This window comes from Bemisia tabaci, chromosome 7 (assembly GCF_918797505.1).
Source record: "Bemisia tabaci chromosome 7, PGI_BMITA_v3".
Lineage (NCBI taxonomy): Eukaryota > Metazoa > Arthropoda > Insecta > Hemiptera > Aleyrodidae > Bemisia > Bemisia tabaci.
Genome location: NC_092799.1, coordinates 22642404 through 22655299, shown reverse-complemented (window position 1 = coordinate 22655299; position 12896 = coordinate 22642404). Strand labels below are relative to the sequence as shown.

Here is a 12896-nt window from a genome sequence, read left to right as displayed (position 1 = left end):
ATTTCTACCTAAAATTTTCACCGGTTTTTCTTCTCATTCCATGCCAAAATTACGAACAATTTAAACGAAAAGTGCTTGGATATAATTTTGCGAGGAATTAAATTGTTTGGGTCCATTTGGCAACCTTGGAATGGAGTTATGTTCCTTCTACCGAGAAACGACGATTCAAGTGCATGGAACGTCCTCGCGTCTCGAGACGCACCGAGAGATGGACGTATTTCTGCCAAACGGAACTATGTGCATTATGGCGTGAGCCGTGTTATGCATACATTCTTTCGGGTCGCAGGGCTCATGTCTCAATACACATGGTTCCGTTTGATAGAAACAAGTCCAAATATCGTGGAGCATATTGAGAATCCACCACCGGGACGAGGAGATAAAACTTTTTTCCCAAGGTTTCCCCGAATCGGAAACGAAGCCCGGGAAATTGAATGACGATAGGCAGAGGGAGCGGGCCGGAAAAAGAGGACGAAAGCCCGGGACGCAAGCACTGTTTCCTTTTGTTCATCGCAGCTTTGAGAGCTTTGAAAGCAAGGTCTTGAGAACTTATTCCATCCGAGGAATGCCATTTACCGCGTATGAGTTTCGGGTTCAGCCGGCCTTTGATGTTAACAAAGGGACGTGCATTTTTGCCCCCTCGCGATCGAAAACCGCGCAAGTCCAATCGAGTCCATGAGAGGATCTGCGGTTTTTGCGGATCGGAGGCGGCGCGGAGTGGGGGGAGTAAATATTTGAGGCTCGTAAGTAGGAGCGCACGGATTCGAACTTTCGTAAGTGATGGTTTACCTCTTAGTAATTTAGTAGCGTCGTTTACTTTGTAAAAGTTCGCGAGGGGAATTCAGTTTGCTCGGGCGTCCACCTTCCGGCGGCTCGCGCTATTCGCGCTGTTCTCTCTCTCTTGAGAGTGCTTTCGGCACGGTGCGATCAAGATACATCGAATCATTCCTGAAAAATAATTTGAAAATTGCACCCCTGAAATTGTCGTCGGGTATATAGCAGTGCTCCCATTCTTTATCCGTCAAGAGTTCCGGGATCCCATGCAGATTTTTTCAAAAGTTCCGAAAATGCAATAGATCCGGAGCATTTCGGGGTTTCAAAAGTTTGAAAAATGCAAAAGATCCGGAACATTTCGGGGTTTCAAAAGTTCCAAAAATGCAATACATCCGGAACATTTCGGGGTTTCAAAAGTTCCGAGAAAAGTGCAAGAAAATCTCGAAAATTCAGGAATTCGGAACTAGTTCTAACAATTGTGATATGAGTGTTTGAAATTAATCGGGCTTCTAATCTGGCAACCGTGCTGGGGCAAGGTTATTCAAGTTTGTAGAAATCAACAATGAGATCCACAGATCCATAATCGTTCACTAACTTTTAAATTTTCCCATGGAGCCAAAGCTTGGAATTTAGGGGCGGTACTAAAAATTATGAATCAAGATTTTGCAACGTTTCATTTCATGCAGTTGTAGTTCATATATCTGAAAATTCTACCTTATCTTATTACTCTAGAGTATATCTTTGTAGGGAAAGTACGGAAAACTTGAAAATTTGAAGGTAAGGCTTGATGAGGTCATGTAGCTCTTGGGGCCCAAAAAGGTAGCCAACCCATGAACTCGAATTATCCAATGCTATTGATTTAAATTCCGAGGGTATCATAAAAGCACATATTAAACTATGATTTCGCATATATTTTCTCAGTCTCAAAGTCTTAATCCTTAAAAACGCTTGTTTACAATACGCTGTCGTCCCTACTAATTAATTTTGTAAATGAATAGGCTAGCAGTGGCACTTTTTTTAGTGATTTTCGTTTTCCACGTTGTCGCCCTTTTGGGCCCTAAGAGCTACCTAAATCGAGTTGTACATACTCTCCCCAAAAAGGTACTCTAATTAACTCGAAATAAGTCCAATTCTACCTTTTAGCAGGCTTAAATGTGGCATCTCTGGCTCGTGGCGCTGCAATTTTAATGGCCAGTGCGGTGCGTCGCGGCGCGGTCAGACGACGTGGCGCCTTGTCGACACTCGGCGCGCGACGCGGCGGGCGTCGCGACGCCAGCTGTGTGCTACCGCCCCGACCGGCCGCGCCGCCACTTTCTCTTCTCGCGCTAAACTCTGAAGCTTTGCGCTCACTCGCTGTAATGATCAGGAATTTATTCAGCTGCATTCGTGAGCCCTTGGTAGCTCAGTTGGCAGAGCGGTGGACTGTAGTTGGCTTGATCAGAGATCCATAGGTCGCTGGTTCAAATCCGGCCCGAGGGACGTACTTTTTGTAGAGGTCAAGAATATTCGTCATCAGGCAGTAGAATCGATGCGTTTAAATGGGATGGAAAATTGCTGTTTTTAAACGGAATTGAAACCCACCTGGTGAAAATTTGAATATTGATCTCCCCCTTCTTCCTTAAAAAGAAGAAGAAAAAATTATTTGAAAATAAAATAAAAATTAAATGAGAAAAAAAAACGAAAAAATCGTCTCTCCCAAGAGACGATTTTTTCGTTTTTTGACGCGAGCCACGTGAGCCCTATTCTGCCCTATGCTGCCGTGCTAAGGACAAACACCGTATGAACATTCGAGAGTTGCCAAATTTCTTTTCAGAAAATAATCATTTTTGAAGAAAGTTATGAATATTTTTCCTTGAAATTTTCAGGAACTTGGCAAGTTTCGTTGAAAAACGCTCTCAGATTATGAATAGTGTGGATTTTTTCATTTTCAGTAAGCAATGGCGTCCAACGCTAATTCAAACAACAATGACACGACAATTATGAGAAGCGTATTTTGCCTTCACAGTAGCCCTTGGTAGCTCAGTTGGCAGAGCGGTGGACTGTAGATGATAATACCGGTAATCCATAGGTCGCTGGTTCAAATCCGGCCCGAGGGATATACTTTTTTACCAATCAGCATCGAGGAAAACGGCATGGTGCCTTTCAATTCTTGGTCTCTCCCTCATTGACCGACTTTGCAGTTCCACCCAACTTGGGAACAAACATTTTGACGACTGACGAGGCCGACGAATCAGAGAACAGATCGATATTTCCCCATCTGAGTCTGTGGCAAAGAATCGATTATAAAGGTTTTCGTTGCAAACACCCTGTATATCGATCCTTTTCCATAGGTTTTAGGGGCAGATCAATCTATATTCTGCAATGCGCGCCACACCACACAGTGGATCGGGTCAATCAGAGAGGTCGGACATGAAATTTTTGACTATAACAGCAAATTTTGATGTTTATTTCGTCAAATTTTACATTTCAAGGGGTGCAAAAAGAAGAAAATTTCACGAGAAAACCAATGAGACCACTTTTAGAGCCTCGAAGTTTTGTATAAACGGAGTTATAGGCGTTTGAAGTTTCCAAATTTTGTCCGACCTCTCCTATATTGACTCGATCCCACTGTGCACCACTGGTCTAGCCGACAAATACACAATTTTAATGATCAGGTCGATCAAACTGCTGGTCCTTTTACCCCTGGGACAAGAGACACCCTGTATACCACCCCGTGGTCTGGTATGCCGCCTGAAATTAGTTCACTCAACTCAGCGCAGCGCAAAAACCTCACTGTATAAGTTCGGTAAGTCTCGGGAATTAGTCAAAGGGTGATTTTTGAAATCCGAACCCCCACGCTATGCTTCACGCTTCATAACCCCTTTCATTACCCAACCCCAGCCCCCACGCGTTGCGTCACGTAATTAATGGAGCCTTTATTAATTCAGTTGATTCGCTCATGTATCGGATATTTGATTTTACCTGACGAGGTTCCACTCCAACAACTTTCCCCTCTCGCCAAAGTTCTCCTCGTGGGGGGTGGGGGGCGGGGGCGCAATTATTTTTCCAATCGCGAGTAATTCAATACAATGGGCGTTGCGCATTGCACGAGCACGGGAGAAACGCGGGGGTTGAAGGGGGACGAGGGGGGCTCCGAGATGAATTTTAATAGTGCTATCATTTTTTACCGACGGATCCCATCTATTATTATCGCGCGCATCTTCCCGTCTTTTATTTCAAAGGGACGCGGGACAAGAGAATTCAGACGAGGAATTCGATGCTGCTGCCACGTTTTGTCGGAAACGAGGTTCTTTTTAGTGTGTTTGTTGGGATTTTCAAACGGTATGCCGACACTAACCTAGCAAGTAGCTCTCTCAGCTTTCTACAGAAACGGCATATGTGCCATTGATTTATGCGTACAGCATGCAGGTATCTTGAGGAAGATATCCTTATGCTCGCTTCATTTCATGTTTAACCCGGTTAATCATAAGTAGTAGGACCGGCAAAAAATAACTTATGATTCCTGAAATAATTAGGACATCAATTTCTTTTTCATATGTCATCAGTGAATTGGTGAATTTAAGTATTTTTTTCTTAGAGAAAAAAGGGGGGAAAAAATTCTAAAGGGTTTCTCGTGGGTTGCTGTTAGTTATTCTAGGACCTATCTATACCTGCTCATTTGTGCATCGCAAGTCGCACTCACCCGCTTCCACCAATGGAATCCCTCTATATCCTTTTTGTCATCTTTGTCTATAGTTTTGTCTACCAATTTGAACAATCATCCTGCGGAAATCTAATGATATTATGAAAATTAAACTGCAGGAAGTATTGATATCTTGAAATTTAACGATGGAAATTCTGAAAATATGTGGACCGGAAGGAGGAGGATTTCTCTTGACGGAGCGAAATCATGCCCTGAAATCTAATGATAATATGAAAATTAAACAGTAGGAAGTATTGATACTAGGAAATTTAACGATGGAGAGCCTGAAACTATGTAAGCGGGAAAGAGGTGGACTTTTCTTGCCGGAGTGAAATCGTACCCTGAAATCTAATGATGATATGAAAATTAAACAGTAGGAAGTGATAGTACCCTGCAATTTAACGATGGAAACCCTGAAACTATGCATGCGGCAAGGAGGAGGATTTTTCTTGACGAAGCGAAACTGTACCCTGAAACCTGATGATAGTATGAAAATTAAACAGTTAGGAAGTATTGATACCCTGAAAAACGATGGAAACCCTGAAACTATTTAAGCGGGAAGGAGGAGGATTATTTTTTGAGGGAGCGAAATCGTACTCTGAAATCTGATGAAAATTGAACAGTTCGTAAGTATTAATGCCCTGAAATTTACCGATGGAAACCCTGAATCTATGTAAGCGGGAAGGAGGAGGATTATTTTTTGAGGGAGCGAAATTGCACTCTAAAATCTAATGAAAATTGAACAGTTCGTAAGTATTAATACCCTGAAATTTAAGGATGGAAACCCTGAAACTATGTAAGCGGGAAGGAGGAGGATTTTTCTTGACGAAGCGAAACTGTACCCTGAAACCTGATGACAGTATGAAAATCAAACAGTTAGGAAGTATTGATACCCTGAAAAACGATGGAAACCCTGAAACTATTTAAGCGGGAAGGAGGAGGATTATTTTTTGAGGGAGCAAAATCGTACTCTGAAATCTGATGAAAATTGAACAGTTCGTAAGTATTAATGCCCTGAAATTTACCGATGGAAACCCTGAATCTATGTAAGCGGGAAGGAGGAGGATTATTTTTTGAGGGAGCGATATCGTACTCTGAAATCTGATGAAAATTGAACAGTTCGTAAGTATTAATACCCTGAAATTTACCGATGGAAACCCTGAAACCATGTAAGCGGGAAGGAGGAGGATTTTTCGGAGCGGATTCCGACGTGACGTCGGCAAAGGCGCGTGGCGCGACAGCGGCGGAGGCTCGCGGGAGTTGCTGTCAAGAGCCGCCGCTCCGCTCCGCAACGCGTCGTACAAAAGAAAAGCGGAGCTCCCCGCTTTTCCGTTATTGAGACTCAATTTATTTGCGCATTCATTTATATTCATTTATTCGTTGATTTCCTTCCCGTGACTCGTACTCCTTCTCAGCTGACTCGGCGGGGCGCGTGCTCTCGTTCGCACGCGCGCCGCCAGGTGGCGCGCGGGTTGCCACGTCGACCGAGAACTCGGAGACACCGCAGCGAGGAAGAGATGTTCTGATCTGAAAGCGAAAAGAGCGGTAAGTGCCAAAATGAAGTTTGGAGAAAACGGCTTCAGAAGCTTCTGACCGAAAAATTTGATGGAAAGAAGCCTCCGTTCTTTGTCAAATTGGCACTAATCGTCCAGAGGACTCCTAGAAATTGTTCGGACGGTTAAAAATCGAATGATCTCATTTCAGTCACATAGAACGGACATTTTTCATCTTCACGCTAGGTTATTGTTCGGCAAGACAGCCGTAAGTGCTATCTACTGCATGCTTTCGTGGTTGCGTTCTGGACACACAACAAACCCATTTTCAGGATAGAAATCCGCAGAGGAGGGCGGCACTTTACTTGAAAGCACTGTTTTCATTGGCTCTCTGGAGAAATATTGTTACTTGCTGCTGTCTTGCTTAAAACTACGTCATTTTTTACGCACTTACAGCTTTCCCATGTGTCTTGTTTTGATACAACCAAGATGAATTTCGCTGTTTTAGTTATTTCAGTGATTTCATCAAAAATAGTTTAGATCAATTTTGAATGGAAACTCGATTTCGAAAATGACTTTTCCTGCTCTCTCCGCTATCATGGCAGATCAGAGGAGCCACAATTTCAGAGTGGATCTGAATTCGTCCGAACGCTCTTTATGTCTATCTAGCTTCGGTGCATTCCACCTCACTTCCAACCGGCGTCCTCCCCATAAACAAACCCGAGAAGAACCAAGAAACCCACCCCTATCCAATCCACTATGCCTCCACCCTCCGAGATCGTCTATCCGCGATTCCATTTATTTTTCGCACAAAGAGCACCGCGAAACCGACCGCGGCTGTTTAATTGGCTTGTCAAATCCCGCGCGATAAATCAGGCGCCGCGTCGGGTGCATATCCAGCTCGCATCTCGCGTTTGCGCCCGCCCGGCATTCCGATTCCTCCTTCAAGATCCATCATTTCTAATCGGGTGCGCCGTTTAATCTCCTCGCTCTGCGCCATTGCACCCCGGATCGGGAATCCGCCGAAATTCCATTTGCGCGATTGCTCATTACGCTAATGCCTCGTGGCCTCGTGTGGGGCCGTCTATGGAATGGCTCCTCAAATCGGGAGCAGTGAATTCAGCCCCGCGTCTATTCGTGTGTGAAGGTATTCTATCGTTTAAGAACCGCTTCACTGGAGTCAAACGATGTACTGGTTGTCGGGGGTTGAACCGCCATACTGCAGGAGCGCACTGGGTTGAGATAATAATGGAGATGTTGCGTGTGTGAGGAATTTGCGATTTGATTGTTGATTCTTATGTAAAAATTCGCGAGAAACACGATGGCGTCTATGTTTTTCTCTGAAATCAACTTCAAAGCTCAAAAAAAGCTCTCAAGTTGAGGCCAAAATAGAGGGGATATCCTACCCTACCCTGAGAGTCCACGTCTACATCAAGACAAATTCTCCATGCAAAGATAGGGAGCAAATACATTGACAGGACTGGACCTTATTTTGGGGACTCTAAAACTGAAAACACGGCAACCCTGCTAATGTATTTGATCCCTATCTTCGCATGGAGAGTTTGTCTTGATGTAGACGTGGACTCTCAGGATAGCGTGGGATATCCCCTCCATTTTGGCCTCAACTTGAGAACTTTTTTTGAGCTTGAGAGTTGATTAAAGAGAAAACCAGTGGCACCATCGTGTTTCTCGCGAACTTTTACATAAGAATCAACAGTCAAATCGCAAATTCCTCACACATGCAACATCTCCATTTTGTCTTCTATGAAGTTTTTGTCATGAGTGCTCCCAGGAGGAGCCGTAGGCATCCAAAATTTTTTGAGATAATCATTTTTTTTTGTATGTCGTATTCTATCGTTTAAGAAACGCTTCACCGGAGTCAAACGATGTACTGATTGTCGGCAGCTACACCCGCCACACTGCAAGAGCGTACTATGGGTTCAAATAATAATTTTGTCCTCTATGAAGTTTTTTTCAAGAGTGATCTCAAGAGGAGCCTAAAAGCCTCCCAACATTTTTTGGGATAATCATTCTTTTTCAAATTTTGGTGACGATTCTAGGACCGAAATCAATGACGCAATTTAAAGGGGGAATCTGAGGTCCCCAGTAGGGCCTTCATCTGGAAACGTCGATATTTTAGAGGCCATGAATGAAGCGTGATTTGGAGATGAATTTTGGTCTTGCATCAACTTAAGAGATACAACCCATTTCTAATCCAACAATTCATGTGAAAAGGGAAGCAGTTGCGGCAATCCATAATGATTTATAGAGAAAAGAGAGAAACTGGATCAACATTGTCTCAATGAAACATTTTCAAACCAATTGCCATTGGTTTTAATTCTTTGAACCCTTATTACCACACCACGGTCTATATACAGGTATGTGTATTCATTCGTTTGGCAAAAAGTAAGGACTTCACCCTATCTGCCTGCGTACAGCAATGACAAAGAACTCGGTTTGCGAAAAAAAAGCAAATAAAAATGAAGAATCTTCATAAAACCGCAGCTTTAAGGAAGACAGCAAAGTCGGGTTCACTGGCAAGATAACACAAATTACAATCGTCAGCGGGGGTAAGGTCACAAGGCATTCCGCTGGCGAAGGGAATGTGCGCGCATTTCAAAGAAAAAACGCAGACCGTTTTAAAATAATTATTTTCTAGATTAAGGAAACTAAAAATGAACGCGCGGCTCCTACCCTTGTTTTTTTAATTAAAATTATGAATTACTACCTTCATACCACCGTTGCCAAGATCCTCTAAAGTTACAAAATCCTCTAAATTCAGTGGGGAAGAAATTAATTTTATCTTTAAAAAGTGTATTTTTAGCTGATAGCATATGCACTTATGTAAAGTCAGCTTCACCATTCGTCATAAACGTTAAAACTCATAGCTTCAGTTCGATGGTAAGAACCTTCGGTGAATGAAAAGGTGAATAATCGGGTGAAATTATACACTATTTCTGACTAATCTACAGAATCACCTTCCCGCATAAAAAAATTATGGCACAAAAGTTTATTTTAAAACAAGCTAAAGATAGTGTTTCCATACTTCTCAAGTGATCCACCTGAAAAATGTAAGATGTTTGTAATGTCAAGCACACTTGATCTTAAAATATGAGAAGGGAGAGAAAATAAGGGCCTAAATAGGTAATTAAATTTTGCGCTTCATGATGCCCATTTGAAGTTATTATTAGCCGTAGAACTCAATGCAATCCTTTATCCTAAAACTCGTTATGCGCAGGACCGTTCACTGATAATGAATAATGAATAAATAAGTTCCACTATGAAGGTTTGATTTGTTTTGTTAAGATTTTTTTTTTTTTTTTTTTTTTTTTTTTTCCAACTGATCTCTGTAAGATGTGTTTATTCCCTATTGTTGCGGGTATGCCTAAGTTCATGGACTTAATTTCAAAAACTAAATGTTGTTTGAGACTATATTTTCAAATTTTGGACAAGGGAGACTTTTAACCCTCAACTTAAAGACATAAAACTGAATCTGGTTTTCTCCTATTACGTTCAATCAAATTTCACAATCAATTCATTTTTTCTTTCTCACCCACAGCTGACAACCTTGTTGACCGCACTTTATCATGGTAGCGTCGTTGTTGGATACTGAATTTTAAATTTCGTGCCTTGTGCTACTTCAATTTTATATGCTGATAATTATCTTAGCTTTTACAACGCTGCGCCGCGGTAAAACCTCCCTTCCTGTCCTGAGATAATATCCTTTGTGCATATCCTTTCTGCTATTTCCCAATGCAGGTGTGAAGGAGAAGCCATTATAACATTTCCATGTGACGAGCTTTAATGCGTCGAAACCAGTGACCTACAAAAACAAGCGGTTTCCTCCGGTTTTTTGTGGTTTTTGACATGAGCCACAGGTAGAGATTGGAAACCACTGCTCGCATCTGCCTTTTTCATGCTGGGATTGCGCGTGACCCCTTTTTCCGGTTCTCGGATTTGGAACCTTCTGATTTATCAAGATACAAAATAATTGCTGTCATGCGCTAAAAGAGTTCATCCGTAAAATGGGCCGGTTGCTCTGGACACAGAATCATGTTTTGATGCTTTATTCTTACCGATCAACTGAAAATAATAAGATCTGTCCCAACAGCAACTCTCTACCTCGAATATTAATCGAGATATCGCGCCTTGAAAAACTTGATTTATGAAGTCATCTACTGTGGTAATACATATCATGTCTTTACCGCGGCGGACGACGTCAAAAACCCGACTTTTTAAAGGACGATTTCTCGGTTAATATTGAACATAGAAAGTTGCTGTTTGGAAGGATCTTCTTATTTTTAGGTAATCAATTTGCACATTTGAACTCTCACCACCAAATTATCATTGGCAGCACCTCTCAGAGGTTTTGGAGTTTATTATTGATAAAAGTTCAATTTTTATTCGATACCAGCCTCAGGTGAGTTCTAGGAGTCTCGTAATGATTCCCGGAACATTGACTACACTATTCGCCGTGTAATATACTCAAAAGAAAATAACATCACTCGAGTGTTTCGTCAGGATGCACTTGAGGCATTATGTGTAAAAGCAACGGATGGAGCTTGTACTTCCAATGGCACATACGTAGTTTTACACATAAGAACTTCAGTTGCTTTTAAGCCGGTGATCGGTGGATATGGGGAGTTACACTGTTCTGCGGGAGGACGCCGCATGAATATATCTAGACACTGCCAAATTTAATCTGATTGAAATATCAATTTTACAGAAAGTTGTGAATGCTTTGCCTTGAAAATGATGCAAAATTGTATTTGCAATTTAACATGCAGGCAGTGGCGATTCTTGAAAGTATTGGCAACATTGTTTATCCTCCATTTAAATGCATGTAAACCAATCGATTCTTGGTGAGAAAGCTCATCTCACGTAAATTCGATATTTTTAATGGATTTAAATGTAGGAAAAGCAGTGTTGCCAACTTGCATAATTCAAAAGACTTGCCACTTGCATTCTTATCAAAGAGTCTCAAGGTTAAACGGCTGGGTGATAGGAGTGTACTCTATAGTTCAATACTAAACTTTTTTCGTCCATGCAGTTTTTCAAGTTTTCCCTAAAAGTTTTCCCGAGCAGAAATACGACACACCTCTATTTTGGAAAATTATTCGGTTTTTCAGACTTTTATTTGCAACGAGTATAGACAAAAACTCATCAATTTTAAAAATAATTTTTACTAATGAAGTCACCCACGTCCTAAAAATGTCGACATCTCAAATTGGAGGAGGACTTCATGATTGGAGGAGTTTACGATCTATTAGAGGGGAAAAATTGGTCCCTTCATCCCCTTGATATCCCTCGTTAATCAAGGGGGTTTAAACATTTTTGAGGCTGTGGATGATCATTTATGGTGTTTCAGAAACATAATGATAGACATTATTCATGAGATGAAAAATCGTCCCCGAAATTAAGACGAACCTTCAGTTCGTTAATGGAGCGAAGGAGGGTGGCAGGGTGAAGTTAAAACCGGTATACGTTTCCGAAAATAAGAAGTATAGACTATAGAAAAAAATCTCATTTTGACCTGCGAAACAAGCCCCTATCGCAGTCTCTCCGTTCAATCCTAAATCCTGGCTCACCTTTTTTTTTCGCATTAGGTGGTTTTAAAGTTTCCAAGGAAACACCTTGATCCGTAGAAAAATTTTGCCCAACAACAAAACCGCACAAGAAAAATTCGGAAGCAATTTGGAAGAGCTTAGTGAAACTAGAAAAATTACGTATCTTAAAATTTCTTGGAACGATATTCATAAATTTTGCCTAAAATACGTAGATTAGCAAGGGGCAATGTGGCAAACTTCGAAAGCTCATACAACTTTCTTTCGTAGCACAGCAGGATGACCCCGCGCATTCACCCCTGCTCTCAGTGGACACCAATTATTCACGCTCAAAATCAATATGATAAAACTTCAGACTCATCCATATTTATGGCGACCTTCCGTCCGATACCGTTGAGCCCTCCCGATAATCCGCTCCCCGGACGAAAAAAATAAAATAAAAAAATAATTATCGAGTCTTAAGCTCATCGGACGAGGATTTTTAATTGGAAACGTCGCGTCCAATTACGGACAGGAGATCCGTCCGTCGTCGAAAATAATAAGTGAAAACAGAGACCGCTCCCAATGAACACATGGATATCAGCGGTAACCATGGCAACTCGTCGTTATCAACCCTTGGTTTTTTCCCCTTTTTTTTGCCAACCCTAAATCCTCGGATTTAAACTTTAATTCGTTTATTTACTTACCAACGATGCAACAGTCACCCTCAGAGCAACCTCATCGTGAGGTATTTCTGAATTAATTATTTGCTCGGTGAACCTGGTTTTTTCCCCTGCTCGGCGGCTAATTTCATTCTTTTTCCATTGTCGCACGGCGGGGAATCATCGGTAATGAAATAGAACCGAACTTTTGCCGGGAACCGGGGCATTTATTAGCTAAATCTAATCATTTTTACCGTGCTATTCTAAGGGATTGAGTAAACATCCCCATCCTGACATACTTTGATCCAAAATGTTATTCTTGCAGTGAAATTGTTAAATACTTCAGATTGATATTTTCAAAATGGCATAATTTAGTCATCTTTGCTATTGTAAGGGATTTAAGATGCATCCTCATTATAACGCACTTTGATCCAAAGTGGCTCCTTGCGGTAAAATAAATAATAAGTACTTGAGATCGATATTTTCAAAATAGCATAATTTAATCATTTTTGCTATTGTGAGGGATTTAAAATACATCCTCTGTATATCGCTTTTTGATCCAAAATGCTACTCTTGAAGTAAAAGTTAAGTACTTTACATTGATCTTTTCAAAATAGCATGACTTCACTTTAAGAAATGTATGCAACAGAGCCAGACTGGACCACCCTTTTGATGGGCGACAATTTTGATCATTGTCTTTTCTTGCCAACATTCAAACAGGATATAAAAATTGAGCCAGCAGGAA

At 41.4% G+C, this 12896-nt stretch overlaps 1 protein-coding gene and 2 non-coding genes across 3 annotated transcripts in view; all 3 read left to right on the top strand.

Moving 5' to 3' along the window:
- Positions 1–12896, top strand: part of LOC109029642 (Transmembrane O-mannosyltransferase targeting cadherins 2) — a 257184-nt gene that overhangs the window by 52065 nt on the left and 192223 nt on the right. The gene's annotated exons all lie outside the window — the stretch shown is intronic.
- TRNAY-GUA (transfer RNA tyrosine (anticodon GUA)) lies at positions 2163–2250 on the top strand. Its single transcript is given in 2 exon segments — positions 2163–2199; positions 2215–2250. It is a non-coding gene; the product is annotated as a tRNA-Tyr (tRNA).
- On the top strand, positions 2780–2867 carry TRNAY-GUA (transfer RNA tyrosine (anticodon GUA)). Its single transcript is given in 2 exon segments — positions 2780–2816; positions 2832–2867. It is a non-coding gene; the product is annotated as a tRNA-Tyr (tRNA).